At 42.4% G+C, this 17,165-nt stretch overlaps 1 long non-coding RNA gene across 1 annotated transcript; it reads left to right on the plus strand.

Moving 5' to 3' along the window:
• The first annotated feature begins 2,320 nt into the window (after positions 1-2,320).
• On the plus strand, positions 2,321-8,189 carry LOC116358289 (uncharacterized). The gene is made up of 2 exons (XR_004206172.1): positions 2,321-3,260; positions 7,427-8,189. It is a non-coding gene; the product is annotated as an uncharacterized LOC116358289 (long non-coding RNA).
• The last annotated feature ends 8,976 nt before the right edge of the window (positions 8,190-17,165 follow it).

A 17,165-nucleotide genomic window follows, 5' to 3' on the forward strand; every position in this document is an offset into this window, starting at 1 on the left:
CCGTGGCAAAGTTGGTTTGAAATTGGATAGCCGATCTCTGGGGGTCGTTAGGAACGGTCAATAATTTGGACAATGTTTTCATGTTGTACATATTTTAGTTGTCTCTTTAATTATTTGTATATCTTTTTTAGTTTAATTTTAAGAGCTATTGACATATACATGTTGTCCCATGTACATTGTGTAATTGACTGATGCTAGATCCATAGGGATATCGACTATCAAAGCAAAAATACTTTGGTTAATTTAACCAAATGGACCATGGGCATTATGATCTGGTCGTGTGCAGCTGCGCTCAGAATTGATGATTACTTGGGTGCTGTGGGCAGGATTAAACCTAACCAAAGGAAAAGTGTCACGGTAACCTTCATTCTGTGACATACCATCTTTCCCTATCTCACAAATCTGTTTTGGAAGAGACTGACTTCATGACCAAAATTATTCTATTCACACAAGTACATTTTGACACTAGTATAAATGTTTCTGACTCATCAATGCCACAGGCTGATTTCAAAATTGGAAGTACCTTTTTAGGGGCAGTTGCTCTTTAAAGCTGTGAAGTTAGCCCAGAAGTGTTTTATCATTTGTGTTTGTCAGTTTGAGTAAATATGTCTCTGTTAATTGTTTAGATTTTAGCCAGCAGTGGTGTGTTCTGTGGAAATTGATGTTTCTAAGCCTAGGGGGTAAGGGTCTAATGAATGATTCAATTTAATTGCTACCTTATTCAAGAGATAGGCCTATCTTACATTTAGGGAATCAAGGTATAATAAACCTTGGTGTAACGATAAGTGTTGGTTGAATGGATTAGTTATAACCATGATTGAACAATCACTTGTGTAACTTATCACTGTGGTTGACAAAGTACATTATTGCAGTGTGAGTTTCATTAGGTTTTATGTCTTCAAATTGACCTGCTGGGATTTAAGAGTTGCTTGTGACCTTGTGGGTGTATTGAAGACAGCACCACGTTTCTCTAGTTTCATGGAGAGCAGTGTGTGTTAGATAAGATACCTGTGTTCGACTCATTCTGAGACTGGACTCTGTACACGGACACACCCATTCATTAACTCCCGATAAGACCAGTCTGAATCAAGGAGGAAACAACTTCAAAGAAAGAAGACTTTTCTCTTTATTTGTCAGTTGCAAATAAATTGCTGCTCAGCATTTACTTTCAGTTCAAAAATGACATTCAAGGATAAATACTTTTTTTTGGTCCCAAAATAAATAATACCCTGAAGAGGTGTCATGTTCTCTCAGGGAAATAACACATCCACACGGTCTTTTGCAACATGTCATGTGTCTAATAAAATGGGAATGACGTTTGTCACCTGATTGTCGATAGACCGCAATAAGGACAAGTTAGAAAGGGTAAGTAGTTTAGGTGCAAACGACACAAAAAGGAAAAGATTGTTGCTAAACTGGCCAGATGATGTACTTGATCCTAAGACCTCATAGGGTGGAGGAAGGAATGTTTTAGTATTACAAAGCCTATTGGAGGGGAGGGGGCCTCAACACAGACTGTGGGCTTGTGAGATTTATGTTTTCAGTTTCCTCATATCAATGGTGTGGAGCTTATTTAGTATTTTCTTTCTGCTCGTCTAAGCAGGGATCCGTCTTTTTTATACATGACGAAAAACGATGCCGTGGGAAGTTTTCATTACAATCATCTCTCAGTTCTCAGTAGACATTCACACTTTATGAGAAGAGATGACATTTTACAGCAATGGCCTGTTGGATTAAGTAGGAGCTGAGAAACCAGAGGATGTTGCTGAATTGAATTGTAAAAGGTCTGTGCTCTTAGAAATGAAGTGAAATATATCCGTAACTTTAGATATGCTTTATATCTCTGCACTGATAAAAGACGTGTGTACCCTTTAACCCTGTTTTTAACAATCATTAACACTCTTCAAAAGCATTTTTATTATGCTATTATAAAATCTGTTTCCCTTGTTCAGTGTTTAGAGTCCAGAGTCTTGTGCTTCCCCTGCACTATTGCCTCATGATCTCACTGAGTTTCATCTTTGCTTACTCCAGTAATTAAGAGCCAGTGTGTGTGTGCGTGTGTGTGCGTGCGTGTGTGTATTTTTAGTCTTACTATCCTTGTGGGGACCAGAAGTTTGGATATTTCGCCGGTCCCCACGAGGAAAAAGGCTATTTTAGATTTAGGAGTTAGGTTTAGGGTTAGAATTAGGATTAGGATTAGGTTAGGAGTTGGGGTTAGGCTGAGGATTAGGTTTTGGGTTAGGGTTAGGGGTTAGTGAAAATAGGATTTTGAATGGGAATCAATTGTTTGGTCCCCACAAGAATAGTAAAACAAGTGTTTGTGTGTGTGTGTGTGCATGAATTTGTTTCACCCCTTTTGCATTTCTTTCACAGTATGTAACAATCCTTTTTGACAAAATGCCGCCAGCTTGTCGACCACTGAGTAGTTTCTGACTCTAGTCTAGTGACTCCAAAAAACACAAACTAGAACAAAAGTTTATCCAACCACACAATCCCCACCATGTTAGCCAACCACACCAGTGTTTTTTCATTGAAACAATTTATATTTTCGCTCAGAGCACTGATTCAGAGTTGGTGGAGAAATCTGACATTGATCAAGGTGCAGAGTTCCACTCAGTTGTATACTTTAGTACGGGTTTAATGATAAATCAGTGCTGCCACATAACATGGAGCTCACACTGACGAGCCAATGAGATCAAGTGCATTCATGGGAAGTCACATTGAGGTCAAATAATCATACATTCAGTGGTAATGACAAATGGAATGGTGGATTTACAAATGCGTTTTACAATGTGTGCTCTGCTGTCATTGGCACAGTTATTGTGTGTTGACTGTGTGTTTGTGAATGGTACAACCGAGAACTACGAGTGTGTTTCTCTGTAGCCCTACCTTGAGTGTGAGTCTGTGGAATCAGGATGTTGGATTGAGGGGCAGGGCATTGAGACTGTTAAATATTGACTGGGAGTGTAATAATTAACTTGGCTCCCACTCCTGATGTCTCTTAAACTGGCCACCCTCTCTGCCATTGCATTGCTGACAAATGCACCCTAAACTCCTTATCCTTTCTACCTCTCCTCTTAGTGAGGCTGTCTGTGTATATGTTCATCGCTGCTTTGCCTTCTATCAGTCTTTTCTGCTACATTAGACCGCTCTTTCCTTATTTCTGCCTTTCTATCCTTGCACCCCCCAAAAGCTGACGCTCCCTAACCTTTGGCCTCGTGCTATGAAAGTCACCCGGCCAGGCTCGGCTGCATCTGAAGGTGAGTACTGCGCTTGTATGATGTTTGTCTGTGTGAATGTGTTAGCTCATATTCAGGACTTAAATTTCCTACAACTGTACATTTACAAGACATGTTAGATAGGATAAGAATAATCTTAAGGCCTAGTTCAGTCAAAAACGTGTTTCATATATATTTCCACATTATAATGTTGGAATAATACTGTGAAAGGAAAAATGATGATAATGATCTTTAAATGTAAGAGCTGTTTGAAAAGACCGGCTAAAATTTCAGCCTGTTTTGTAAGGATGGTGTTTTGGCCAATTTGTTAATAGACCAATAAGAAAGAGAGTTCCAAACCTCTCTGCCAATAACAGCTAGTTTTCCCCTCTCCACTCAGACCACTCCCAGACAGTCCTAGCTAAATTCTTGCTTGAGAAATTGCTCTTTGCTAAGAAGTTATTTTTGTTTATTTTTGACCATTTTAATAAGAAAACAATCACATTAAGGTTCTTAATTATAACCCAGAAATGATTTGATATTGAGCTAAAAATGTCTGCATTGGACCTGTAAAGGCTTGAAACTGAGATTCCTATGTATCCATCCACAAAATGTGTCAACCCATCCCATGCTAACCTTTGTTCGTAGGATAAACTCTCAATATCAGCCTTTGCTTTAAAATGGAAAACACAACGTTATTATCTTACAAACCTCAGTACTTGATTTTTCTACTTCCAGTTTCAAAGGCTAAACGGCTGTCCTAACAAGAGGCTGTTTGAACACGTTTCTCCACATAGGCCTACAAACATCATTGGACATTCCACTGTTTTATACAGTGACAGCTGGAGTAGAGCAGTTTCAGGGAAAGCAGATGGTTTAAAATCAGTTCCTTACAACCAGAGAGTATTTCGAGATATACATTTAACAGATTGAATTATATTTCTGTCATTCAATGTGTGTGTGTGTGTGTGTGTGTGTGTGTGTGTGTGTGTGTGTGTGTGTGTGTGTGTGTGTGTGTGTGTGTGTGTGTGTGTGTGTGTGTGTGTGTGTGTGTGTGTGTGTGTGTGTGTGTGTGTGTGTGTGTGTGTGTGAGAGAGAGAGAGAGACAGAGAGTACAGGAGAATGGCATGTAAATACATGATATGTATTTTAAAGCATTTGAGCTAAACCTAAGCTTTTGCTTGGTGTTTTTTGTTGTTAACCAAGGCAAAATAAGTAGGTCAGCAGTGTTTGAATTCAAATAAACATGCTTGAGTACCGTGAAAACCTTAACATCCCACTGGGCACAGGCACCAATTTAACTTCTATTCCACGTTAGTTCAACTTAATTTAATTGAAATTAAATGGTTAAATGTTGATTCAAGCAGTGGAAGTCTAGTGGGATATCCCTTCCAAAGAATTCTACTTTCTTCTGCTGTACAAACCCATGACAAACATGGAATATGGTTATTCATTATTAGGGAAATTGTTGTATTTAGTATGAGAAGGCCAGGCTCCTTGTGTTTGTTACTGTTGATATAGTGTGCCGTTTCAGAGGGGCCAGTGTTTAAACATGAAGACCAATTGACAAAGTTGTTAATATATTGGAAGAAGAGTCGCTCTTGCTGGTGATTCTCTGATCCACCTCTATGCAGACGACACCATTCTGTATACTTCTGGCCCTTCTTTGGACACTGTGTTAACAAACCTACAGACGAGCTTCAATGCCATACAACTCTCCTTCCATGGCCTCCAAATGCTCTTAAATGCAAGTTAAACTAAATGCATGCTCTTCAACCGATCGCTGCCCGCACTCGCACGCCCATCTAGCATCACTACTCTGGACGGTTCTGACCTAGAATATGTGGACAACTACAAATACCTAGGTGTCTGGTTAGACTGTAAACTCACCTTCCATACTCACATTAAGCATCTCCAATCCAAAATTAAATCTAGAATCGCCATCCGATTTCGCAACAAAGCATCCTTCACTCATGCCAAACATACCCTCTTAAAACTGACTATCCTACCGATCCTTGACTTCGGGCGATGTCATTTACAAAATAGCCTCCAACACTCTACTCAGCAAATTGGATGTAGTCTTATCACAGTGCCATCCATTTTGTCACCAAAGCCCCATATACTGCCCACCACTGCGACCTGTATGCTCTCGTTGGCTGGCCCTCGCTTCATATTCGTCGCCAAACCCACTGGCTCCAGGTGATCTATAAGTCTTTGCTAGGCAAAGCCCCGCCTTATCTCAGCTCACTGGTCACCATAGCAGCACCTGCCCGTAGCACAAACTCCAGTAGGTATATTTCACTGCTCATCCCCAAAGCCAACTCCTCATTGGCCGCCTTTCCTTACAGTTCTCTGCTGCCAATAACTGGAACGAATTGCAAAAATCACTGAAGCTGGAGTCCTATATTTCCCTCACTAACTTTAAGCATCAGCTGTCAGAGCAGCTTACTGATCATTGCACCTGTACATAGCCCATCTGTAAATAGCCCACCCAACTACCTCATCCCCATATTGTTATTTATTTTTTGCTCCTTTGCACCCCAGTATCTCTACTTGCACATTCATCTTTTGGACATCTATCACTCCAGTGTTTAATTGCCAAATTGTAATTATTTAGCCACTATGGCCTATTTATTGCCTTACCTCACTAATCTTACTACATTTGCACACACTGTATATAGACTTTTCTATTGTGTTATTGACTGTACGTTTGTTTATCACATGTGTAACTCTGTGTTGTTTGTGTCGCACTGCTTTGCTTTATCCTGGCCAGGTTGCAGTTGTAAATGAGAACTTGTTCTCAACTGGCCTACCTTGTGAAACAAAAATAAAAATAAGAAGAATGTAGGCCGTTTAGCAGATGCTTTTATCCAAAGCTACCTACAGCCATTTTGACATTTTTGTCATTTAACAGACACTCTTATCCAGAGCAACTAGGGTTAAGTGCTTTGTTCAAGGGCACATTGACAGATTTTTCACCAAACCCATGACATTCAGCATTGTAAGAAACATGCTCTACCAACTGAGCCATACGGCCAACACACAATGATAAATGGATGAGAGATAGAAAATAGGAAAAAGGCAGTGTTTGAGAGTGTGCCTGACAACAAGTGCAATGAGTCAGGCAGGGGATGAGTCAGGCAGGGGATGAGTCAGGCAGGGGATGAGTCAGGCAGGGGATGAGTCAGGCAGGGGATGAGTCAGGCAGGGGATGAGTCAGGCAGGGGATGAGTCAGGCAGGGGATGAGTCAGGCAGGGGATAGGTCAGGCAGGGGATGAGTCAGGCAGGGGATAGGTCAGGCAGGGGATGAGTCAGGCAGGGGATGAGTCAGGCAGGGGATGAGTCAGGCAGGGGATGAGTCAGGCAGGGGATGAGTCAGGCAGGGGATGAGTCAGGCAGGGGATGAGTCAGGCAGGGGATAGGTCAGGCAGGGGATAGGTCAGGCAGGGGATGAGTCAGGCAGGGGATGAGTCAGGCAGGGGATGAGTCAGGCAGGGGATGAGTCAGGCAGGGGATGAGTCAGGCAGGGGATGAGTCAGGCAGGGGATAGGTCAGGCAGGGGATGAGTCAGGCAGGGGATGAGTCAGGCAGGGGATGAGTCAGGCAGGGGATGAGTCAGGCAGGGGATGAGTCAGGCAGGGGATGAGTCAGGCAGGGGATGAGTCAGGCAGGGGATGAGTCAGGGTCAGTGTCACTGTTTTTTAATTGCTTTATTGTTTTGTTTTTCCAAAGATAGAGAGGTTTACTACGAGGAAAAGTCTTCAGAGGTATCAGAGCAGGAGCGGGAATGCTGAGCATGATAGGGGAGAGAAATAAAGAAATGAGTAACAATATTCCAACAGGAATAAATTATCAGTATACCAAACACTAAATACATTTGATGGTGAAGTAAAAGTAGGATTAAAAAGGGAACATAGTTATTGAGAAGCCAGACACACCCATTATTTTCAACTTGTGTTCACAATCCTCAATGCACCCTTATGTTGACAGCCACCATAAAACCCTGTTATCTAGACAGGCCTTGGCCTTTGTGTGCTATGATGTTGACTATAGCCGGTCATAAAGATGGTAGAGGGGGAATGACAGGTCAAAGTCAGTTGCAATTGCAGGCTCCTCACATGTACCAGTACCGAATGACTAAGTCAGAGTCCTGCCTTAACCCCACGTAAATTCCCTGTAATTGACCTTATATGTACTTCTGTTTCAGGTATTTCAAAGTGAGATATCATACGCCCACCAGAAACAACTGAAGGTGTGACCTCAATATATGGGACGAGCTAAATGTTGCATGAATGCAGTAATATCGTTATCCTGTAGGAGGCATAGTGTGCTATGAACAGCTTGTGGACAAATCTGGTGCTTGCTGGCTGTAACAGCAACTCCATGTGGAAGTTGTCTGTGTTCCAGTGGAGATGCTGTTACCTGCAGAGAGTCACCCCCTAGCCAGCTCTGACATGGAATCAATGTTTAGAATATTACAGTCCTTATTTATTATGGCTGTTCTGATGTTTCTCCTCTTTCGGTTGAACTCAGTTATATCTGCTTTCACCACATTGTCATGTATTCTTTGATTTGTATTATTAAGAACAGTCTCTAGATCATTCAAGAGATATGGGCTCCTTGTTTTCAATGACAACATCATGTGAAGATATGTATGCCCTCCAAACTTTGGTTTGAATTCAGAGTAGGGATGCATGGGATGCATGGTGATGACCTATGAATTGACAGCCAGTGTCTGCAACACAACTGCCTGTCAGTTCTGTAGGCCACTGCTGTGTCTATCCTACTGAGCACACACAGGGGTTTAGATGGAGCAAAGGAACTCATTGATATGTTTGATAAATTGTCAGAAACCTATGATGTATTTGTGAAACCCCTGAGAATATTCTGTATAGTATACATTTGCAAGTTATTTGAAGACAATACAATTGCTTTGTTGCCAACCTTGGAAATAAAGATTGAAAACATTCTCTGATTGTTTAAATAATATAATTAAGCAATAAGGTACGAGAGGGTGTGGTATATGGCCAATAACCACAGCTAAGGGTTGTTCTTAAGCACGACGCAACACGGAGCACTCGGATACGGCCCTTAGCCGTGGTATATTGGCCATATACCGCAAACCCCCGAGGTGCCTTACTATTATAAACTGATTACCAAAGTAATTACAGCAGTAAAAATAAATGTTTTGTCATACCCGTGGTATACGGTCTGATATACCATGGCTGTCAGCCAATCAGCATTCAGGGCTCGAACCACCCAGTTTATAATACCTGTTATAAGTGCATGAGAGTAAGTGAAAAAAAAATCTCTATAAATTCAAGAATTTTACAGACGTTGTCTAGTCTAGTAGAAGCTTAGTATTCCTGAGTGTTGCCACAGGATGAGGGGTGTTTTAACATAAACCTGCCAGGGAGGGGCTTTTAAAAGTGAAAGCAAAAATATTCCCAGATGTACTATTATAAGACTCTCCACTCCCACACCTTTTACCCAATCTTACCTTATCACTTAGCTCTACTAATCTTCCTAAGGTCTCTTCAGTTTATATGAAATCACCTTTGTGCTGGGAAAACGTCATGAACTTACTTTAATTTTCACATTGCGGTCCCTGGATGAGTCATTTCAGGAATCTCACAGTGATATTATCAGTCAGAGGAGTTTCATAGTGCACTTAACAAGAAATATATTTTGTGTGTGTGTGTGATATGTCAACAGTGTCAATAGTTTGACCCCAAACAATAAACTCCATGAAGAAAGAGGACTGACTAAGTAGAGTTAGAAAAATGTAAGTGTCACTGTCACAGTGATACAATAATACAAAATCCATATTTTTTGACCACATTATAGAACACTGAAATTGAGTTTTGAGACACCAAAAACGATCATAGTCAAACATGGTACAGGGGTCATCTATCATGCATAGAAAACAGAAAGGAAAACACAGCACACTGCTGCTCATGTTCCCAGGTTATATTTATTTAGCCTGTGGATCCAGAAAGATTCCCTTTGAAGAAGTTTCCGGTAATAAACTTGCCAAACAGGTCTATTTCTTATACATGTTCATCTGACCTAGGTAAGGGATTATCATTTGTCCCAACACAGGCCAAGGACTTTGATACATTTATAGACTTTCAACCGTTTTCTGCAGTTTGAGATTGACTGAGTTTTTTGGTAATGGGGTTGCTCCCTATGCACCTGCCAATGTTAATCTATTGAACGATATTAATAACCAGACAGGAAACAATGCTAATGTTTTCCCCATTGATAACCTGAATGACAATAAACCTGACTCTCACCCTGAGGACATGAATAAGGAAAAATACATATTTAAATAAAGAGGAAAAGCACATTTTTAGCACCCAAAATAAATCCCTCTCTTGAAACATATTTCTGCCTAGTTGAGAAAGATGTACATCATCTCCTGGCTAAGAAAAAACAATACAAGGTTTTCCACAATATGTCCAAAGCAGAGAAATAATCTCTTATGGAACTGAAAAATGACTCCAGTATCATTATAAAACCTGCTGACAAAGGAGGTGCAATAGTGATACTAAATGCAGCAGACTATGAAAAGGAAATTCTGATGATGAATTTGACAAAAGACTCCCTAATGACCCTTCTAATCAATTCAAATCGCTGATCCATGATAAAGTGTCACAGTTTTTTGAATGAAGGGGAAATTCAAAGACAGAATATGAGTTTATGAAAGTTGACTGTCCAACCACATCTGTCATATACGCTCTACCCAAAATTCACAAGAGCATGACACCGCCTATACCAAGCAGGCCCATTGTGAGAGGTAACGGATCTTTGACAGAGAATATCTCTACCTTTGTAGACCATTTTGTGAAACCCGGGGTGATCTCCCTCTCCACATACACTAGAGACTCTATTGATTTTATTAATTTGTATAAATCTGTGGACCATATACCTGAAAATTCTAGCTCTGATGCCTCATATCAGAAACAGACCACAGACCTCACACAAAGATTTAAGGAAAGGGGTGTCGTGTCTTTACTATCATTAAATTGAAGACTTAGTTTTATCAAAGATTCTCTGTAATTAGTATTACGCGATCAACTGATCAATCATGGAACTGTAATTAACTTGGAAGTCGGGGCACCAAGGAAAAATATTCAGATTACAAGGTTCTAATTTCCTAATATAACCTTTCAGATATTTTCATATCTGATCCATAGTCTTCTGATTAATGAATTATTTACTTTACCTCACGTTAGTCTCATTCCAAACATCGTAAATGGTTGGTTATCTGCACGAACCCAGTCTTCACTATGAGTCATCCATACATCAATTGTCTTAAATCATTTATTTATTACTAACTAAGTAATTCATAGAAATGCATAAACAAACAAACAAACAAGGTAAATGAGGTTACAAGAAATGATAGGAGAATGTGCCCTAGTGGGCTAAACCGGCATTGCGGCTTGTTAGACAAAAGTGGAAGTGGGGGTCAACTGAGATGAGACACTACAAAGTTGATAATTCTAACAATTTAAATGCTAATCCTTTGCACATAAATGCTAACTCATTCGGGAACAATTGCAATCAATATATATATTTACGCTCAGTGTGTCGTCGGGATCTTTGTTGAAAAGTTTGTTTCTGTTGGAGAGTTTCGTCCTCTCTCTCTCTCTCTGTCTCTCTCTCTCTCGCTCTGTCTCTCTCTCTCTCTCTCTCTGTCTCTCTCTCTCTCTCTCTCTCTCTCTGTCTCTCTCTCTCTCTGGCTAGGAAAAACTCCCTAGAAAAGCCAAAACCTAGAAAGAAACCTAGAGAGGAACCAGGCTATGTGGGGTGGCCAGTCCTCTTCTGGCTGTGCCGGGTGGAGATTATAACAGAACATGGCCAAGATGTTCAAATGTTCATAAATGACCAGCATGGTCCAATAATAATAATAAGGCAGAACAGTTGAAACTGGAGCAGCAGCACGGCCAGGTGGACTGGGGACAGTAAGGAGTCATCATGTCAGGTAGTCCTGAGGCATGGTCCTAGGGTTCAGGTCCTCCGAGAGAGAGAAAGAAAGAGAGAATTAGAGAGTGCACACTTAAATTCACACAGGACACCGAATAGGACAGGAGAAGTACTCCAGATATAACAAACTGACCCTAGCCCCCCGACACATAAACTACTGCAACATAAATACTGGAGGCTGAGACAGGAGGGGTCAGGAGACACTGTGGCCCCATCCGAGGACACCCCCGGACAGGGCCAAACAGGAAGGATATAACCCCACCCACTTAGCCAAAGCACAGCCCCCACACCACTAGAGGGGGGGCGCCAACCCAGACAGGAAGACCACATCAGTGACTCAACCCACTCAAGCGACGCACCCCTCCCAGGGACGGTATGAAAGAGCCCCAGTAAGCCAGTGACTCAGCCCCTGTAACAGGGTTAGAGGCAGAGAATCCCAGTGGAAAGAGGGGAACCGGCCAGGCAGAGACAGCAAGGGCGGTTCGTTGCTCCAGAGCCTTTCCGTTCACCTTCCCACTCCTGGGCCAGACTACACTCAATCATATGACCCACTGAAGAGACAAGTCTTCAGTAAAGACTTAAAGGTTGAGACCGAGTTTGCGTCTCTTACATGGGTAGGCAGACCATTCCATAAAAATGGAGCTCTATAGGAGAAAGCCCTGCCTCCAGCTGTTTGCTTAGAAATTCTAGGGACAATTAGGAGGCCTGCGTCTTGTGACCGTAGCGTACGTGTAGGTATGTACGGCAGGACCAAATCAGAGAGATAGGTAGGAGCAACCCCATGTAATGCTTTGTAGGTTAGCAGTAAAACCTTGAAATCAGCCCTTGCCTTGACAGGAAGCCAGTGTAGGGAGGCTAGCACTGGAGTAATATGATCCATTTTTTTGGTTCTAGTCAGGATTCTAGCAGCCGTATTTAGCACTAACTGAAGTTTATTTAGTGCTTTATCCAGGTAGCCGGAAAGTAGAGCATTGCAGTAGTCTAACCTAGAAGTGACAAAAGCATGGATTAATTTTTCTGCATCATTTTTGGACAGAAAGTTTCTGATTTTTGCAATGTTACGTAGATGTTACGTAGATGGAAAAAAGCTGTCCTCGAAATGGTCTTGATATGTTCTTCAAAAGAGAGATCAGGGTCCAGAGTAACGCCGAGGTCCTTCACAGTTTTATTTGAGACGACTGTACAACCATTAAGATTCATTGTCAGATTCAACAGAAGATATCTTTGTTTCTTGGGACCTAGAACAAGCATCTCTGTTTTGTCCGAGTTTAAAAGTAGAAAGTTTGCAGCCATCCACTTCCTTATCAAAAACTTGTTCTTATTCTGTCGGTATCGATAGTCTAAGAGTTTAACCACGTGGTATGGTTAAAAGATTCAGCAATGGTCTTACAACCTTCATCCTCTCCTAATGGAGAAAAACATGGTCTGGTGATAATTTCTCAAAGTTGGGTTTTATTCGGAATTGCAGAAAAGGGGCTGTCCCAGGATGCCTGACCCTAACTGGGCTCAGGGGCGGTCCTCTGATTTACTTCAAATCAAAAGGGAATTGTATTTTCCTTAATTAAACAGTCCAAAATCATATTACACAATTTTACAAACAGTATCATACTCACTCATTCATCTTATACAACAATTAGATGTAAACCTCATATCTGAGGCTATTATATAAACAGCGTTATGGTAATGTGGCTACATCCATGAGCTTCCCCAAGTTGTAACAAACGGACCAGTTCGTAGCTGGATTCTTCACCGATCTTTTATACTTTCTCCGGAACATGAAATTTGTTCGTACCTCAAGTTCTGTGAGGTGGAAGAAATTCCTTTGTACTCTATGAACATTTACTCTGCCTCTTATACTATGTGGCCATGTGGCAGGGTCTTCTCAGGAATTTACAACCTCTCTCTGACCACAGCAGCCTAGTTGAAGGAGGCAAGGGGGAGGCAGGGAGAGGGGGATGGGGCTTGCTATACCCAAAGAGGGAAACATCATGACATACCCCCCCTGGTGGTTTGGATCTTGTTTGTCCTGCAAGTTACAAATCATCATAAAATCATGAACATGTGATGTCCTGTTTGTAGATCATTGTTGCAGTCCCCTCTGGTGGTTGAACTTGGTAGGCTTCTCTGAAAGCGGAGCAGTCCACCACAAGGATGGCAGTTGATGTCCGGTTGGTGATCGCCGTTGCGGTCCCTTCTAGTGATTTACCTTAGTAGGTTCCCTAGAAGCTGCAAAGTAGCTTCCAGGGTAGCAGGATGTCCTGGTTGGTGCTGGTGGTTTACCTTGGTCGGCTCCCTGACAGCGGGGCATGCCGCCACAAGGATGGGCCGTCGGTGTCCGGATTTGGGGTCGCCGTTCCGGACCCGTCATCTGGTCGTCGTCCAGACTGGAAGATCTGGGCAGTAACTTAGGCAGATGTTAACAACGCACACACACTCAGGAAATATATATAATTACATTCATTCCCCAATGAGCGGCGTTGTGGCACTAAGAGATGGTTGTATGGGGAAATGGTTAATGGCTCTATCACTTCCTAAGTGTCAAAGGAACTGAACCGAAAAGGAATGAAAGCATAAACAAAAGATATACAAAATATAGTTCTCACACAAAAATGATCTAATTGGACTGTAATTCTATATACGTCCAATGTTCTGGCAAAATGACTATCATGGCATTGTCTCTAATGCCATATCTAGGGTTTTCCTACTTGGTGTGTTGCTTAGGCACTATCCTAAATTGTTTACAGCTGTAAGGCACTCGTTTTGGGCAGTCTACAGGGATGACCTATGGACTTCTGGGAAGAAAACTGGTGAGTGCTGTAGAGTCAAAGGCCTAGAAGTAAATGTTCAACTTTACTAAGGCTGGTATTTTGCTTGGACCCTTAAGTGATCCTAGCATAAATCCTAATTGGATGTTCCATTGTGCATGTGCGTTTATGCTTACACAAGCGCACATGTCAAGGGAAGAAAACCAAGTATCCTGGCAGATTACAACTTGTTCAGAATGAGTCTGACGTAGTCAGATAATTTTCAGGTCAATGCCTGGAGGTCCGTCAGAATTTGTGTCGAGGGAGTCTGTAGTAGTTTTTATTACAAGTCACTGTGTCTTCCACTATTGTAGTGGTGATAGGTATGAAGTCTATTTCATAGCCTTGTTATCCACATAGAAGCTAACCTCACGACGGAAGTACTCTTTAAGTATTGGACCAGTCGTACGTGGTGTGATCATGGTTAATGACTTCTAATAATTTTCTTCCTGAATGGAGGATTCTATTTATTAGTGACATGTGTGTTAACCATTGGAAGAGTGTAATGGAGATTCCCTTCCCCATGTTGCACTCGGAGTGGCTCCTATGTCGCTATTGTTAAGGATAATTTGATTGGTTAGGTCTCTAACCTTCTTACTGATTGTAGCTAGACTGACTGTCGCTGGTATTGGTACTGGTGCTTAAAGGGACCAGTTATCCTACCGATTTATTCTGAAATATTATACTACCGGAACACATGATTGGAACATTTTACTAGTTGTATTGTAGTTGAACCTACACATGGCAAGGAATGATTATTGTTGCCATTTGTTTTGGAGGTGGACAAGTCCACTGGACTTCCTTTACGACCAGTGTGGTACACCTCAGTACTATCTTAGATGTGTTCTAAGATAATCCCCGTCTAGGGGCCTGTCTGCTCCTCACTGTTCTCATAGGGGAGTTTACAACTAGATTTGATATATGCTCTGGTGGCCTCGTACAGTGTTGTCCGTAGTCTCGACCCCCCCACCGGCCTCGATGAGGCTCATCATGGGTCTGGGCTACTATTCCCCCCTTTGTGTCTTCAGACCCCCCCACCAGCGGGTGGTGTTGGTGTCCGAGGCGCAAACGAAAAGGTCGGACCCTATGTACGAGTTGTCAGCGGCTGCGTTATGAGAATGGCTGTAACCTTTCAACCAAATCTCCTGGTGTTTGTGCTTCAAAACGCTAAGTGGCTGTCGAGGCATGTCAGTCACCACTGCATCCGCGTGTGGCAACCTCTTCAGTACCTGCGAACTGAGACGAGGATATCGGTCTGTGATATCGCAAAGTGTTTCACCAGTGGGAGTCATCGGGTCAGTTGCTGGACTGACACCATTAGTATCATTGTAAGGGGGGACAGTCTCCAACAAAGCGGAAGGTGTATCATCGGAAGCAGAGTATACTCTGCGCATCAATGTTTTTCTTGCTGAGACTGCCGCAGTGCTTGCAGAAGTGTCCGAAGGGCAAGAGGAGTTCATCTCAACTACCGTATTGCACGACTGCAAGGAGGAGGGAAGTTGCTTATTCACAGAGACAGCTGGCTCAAAATCATGAAAAGAATGGTCAATCAGGTTGGCTGATGGAATGTGTCGAGATATCGTAATATCTCCTTGGATTGGATTCTGCCCAAAGAGGTTTCTAAACGTATTTTTCCAAAGGGCTGCCTTCGACAGATACCCCTTGTGAATGACTGCGTTGCAGCTAGCGTTAGGGGGAGACAGTGTGGTCAGTGGAGAAGGCACTGTGGCCTGTGACCATAAATGGTTGGTTTTCCAATCCATCAATGGCAGTAACCGATCCATCAAGTCTGCTCCAAGTAGCAGGGTTACAGGTTCGAGGCTGGTAACATACACAGGGTGAACGAGCGATACGTCCTTGAAGTGTAGTTTCAGCATGACTCTCAATGTGAGAGACGAGGTAGTCTGAGTGACCCCTCGAAGTGTAGTGTCGCATCGTTCCACTTTTAACCAACGTTTAGTTGGCTTCAATGTTTGAGAGATGAGTGATATTGTCTCACCCGAATCAATTAGCGCATGACAAGTTAAGCAGTCCTCCAGAACTGTTTCCAGGTATGGCCATTTAGATTCGTGGTTAGTGGACATATTCCCCACAAAGTGGAGTGGTCGTTCGCAATGACGTGATGTGCCATTTCTGTTCAAGGTGGAAGCAGATTGACTTTTCCGATTTTGAGTGAGCTTGGCTTTAACGAAGCGTTTGACCTTTTTCTTTGCAACCTTTGTATCAGAGTCTATAGACAAAGCCCGGGGGCTTGTTCCTTGATCAAGCGAGCCCTGAATAGGGTCTTGAATGAGAGCGGGAGAAATTCTAACTTTAACATCCTTGCCATGGGTGTTAATTCCTGCGGACCTGGTGTCCGGTAATTCCTCGTCTAGTCCTTGTGACTTATCTTTTACCCTTTTCTCAAATTGTTCTCGCTTTAGTTCATCCCGTAGTGGAACTTCTGGAGAACATTGGTCTACATTTTGACCATCCTTCAACCCTTTGTTACCCTTGTGCTCTGACACTTGGTGTGGGTTGGGTGCAGGAACGTAGTGAACAGGTCGAGTGTAGTGGTAGTCATGTTGATGGCGACGTACTTTACAGTTATTTTGACCGCAGAGTTTATTGGAATCATGGTTTCGTGGTAGAAACTGTTGTTGTGCGTCATCTCAACGCTCCAATACCTGATAATGCACCCTCTAACTGGAGTGAGTGCTCCTGGTCAAACTTCAAAACCGAGTGGTCAGGGCTCTTAGCGTTGTGAACTTTTGATGCCTCAAAAGCTGTGCTTGCAAGCTCTCTGAGTTGTAAGATAGGCAAGCCAACGTGGGTGGCAGGGCCCAAGTAGGTAATGAAGGTAGGATACATGTTCGACAGGAACATTTGTTTAAAAGGTAACAGGTCTTCCATGCCTGTTTCAGTGAGTAGGCCAAAGTAAGCTGAACGAAGCCGATGATAGTAAGCTTGTGGGTGTTCGTTCCGAGGTTGTTTGACGGTGTTAGCCAGTGAGCTATCGTGTTTGCGAGTCGCAGAACCACTGAATTCTAATTTCAAAGCTGTGGCAAGTTTAGCATAGTTATTTAGCAGGTGTTGCTGTTGTAGACGAATGAACCTTGACAGTACTGTGACAGTACTGTGGAATTTGGACGTGAATGAATTGCAAAAGCAAAT

The sequence above is a fragment of the Oncorhynchus kisutch genome, linkage group LG29 (assembly GCF_002021735.2).
Source record: "Oncorhynchus kisutch isolate 150728-3 linkage group LG29, Okis_V2, whole genome shotgun sequence".
In the NCBI taxonomy this organism is placed as follows: Eukaryota; Metazoa; Chordata; class Actinopteri; order Salmoniformes; family Salmonidae; genus Oncorhynchus; species Oncorhynchus kisutch.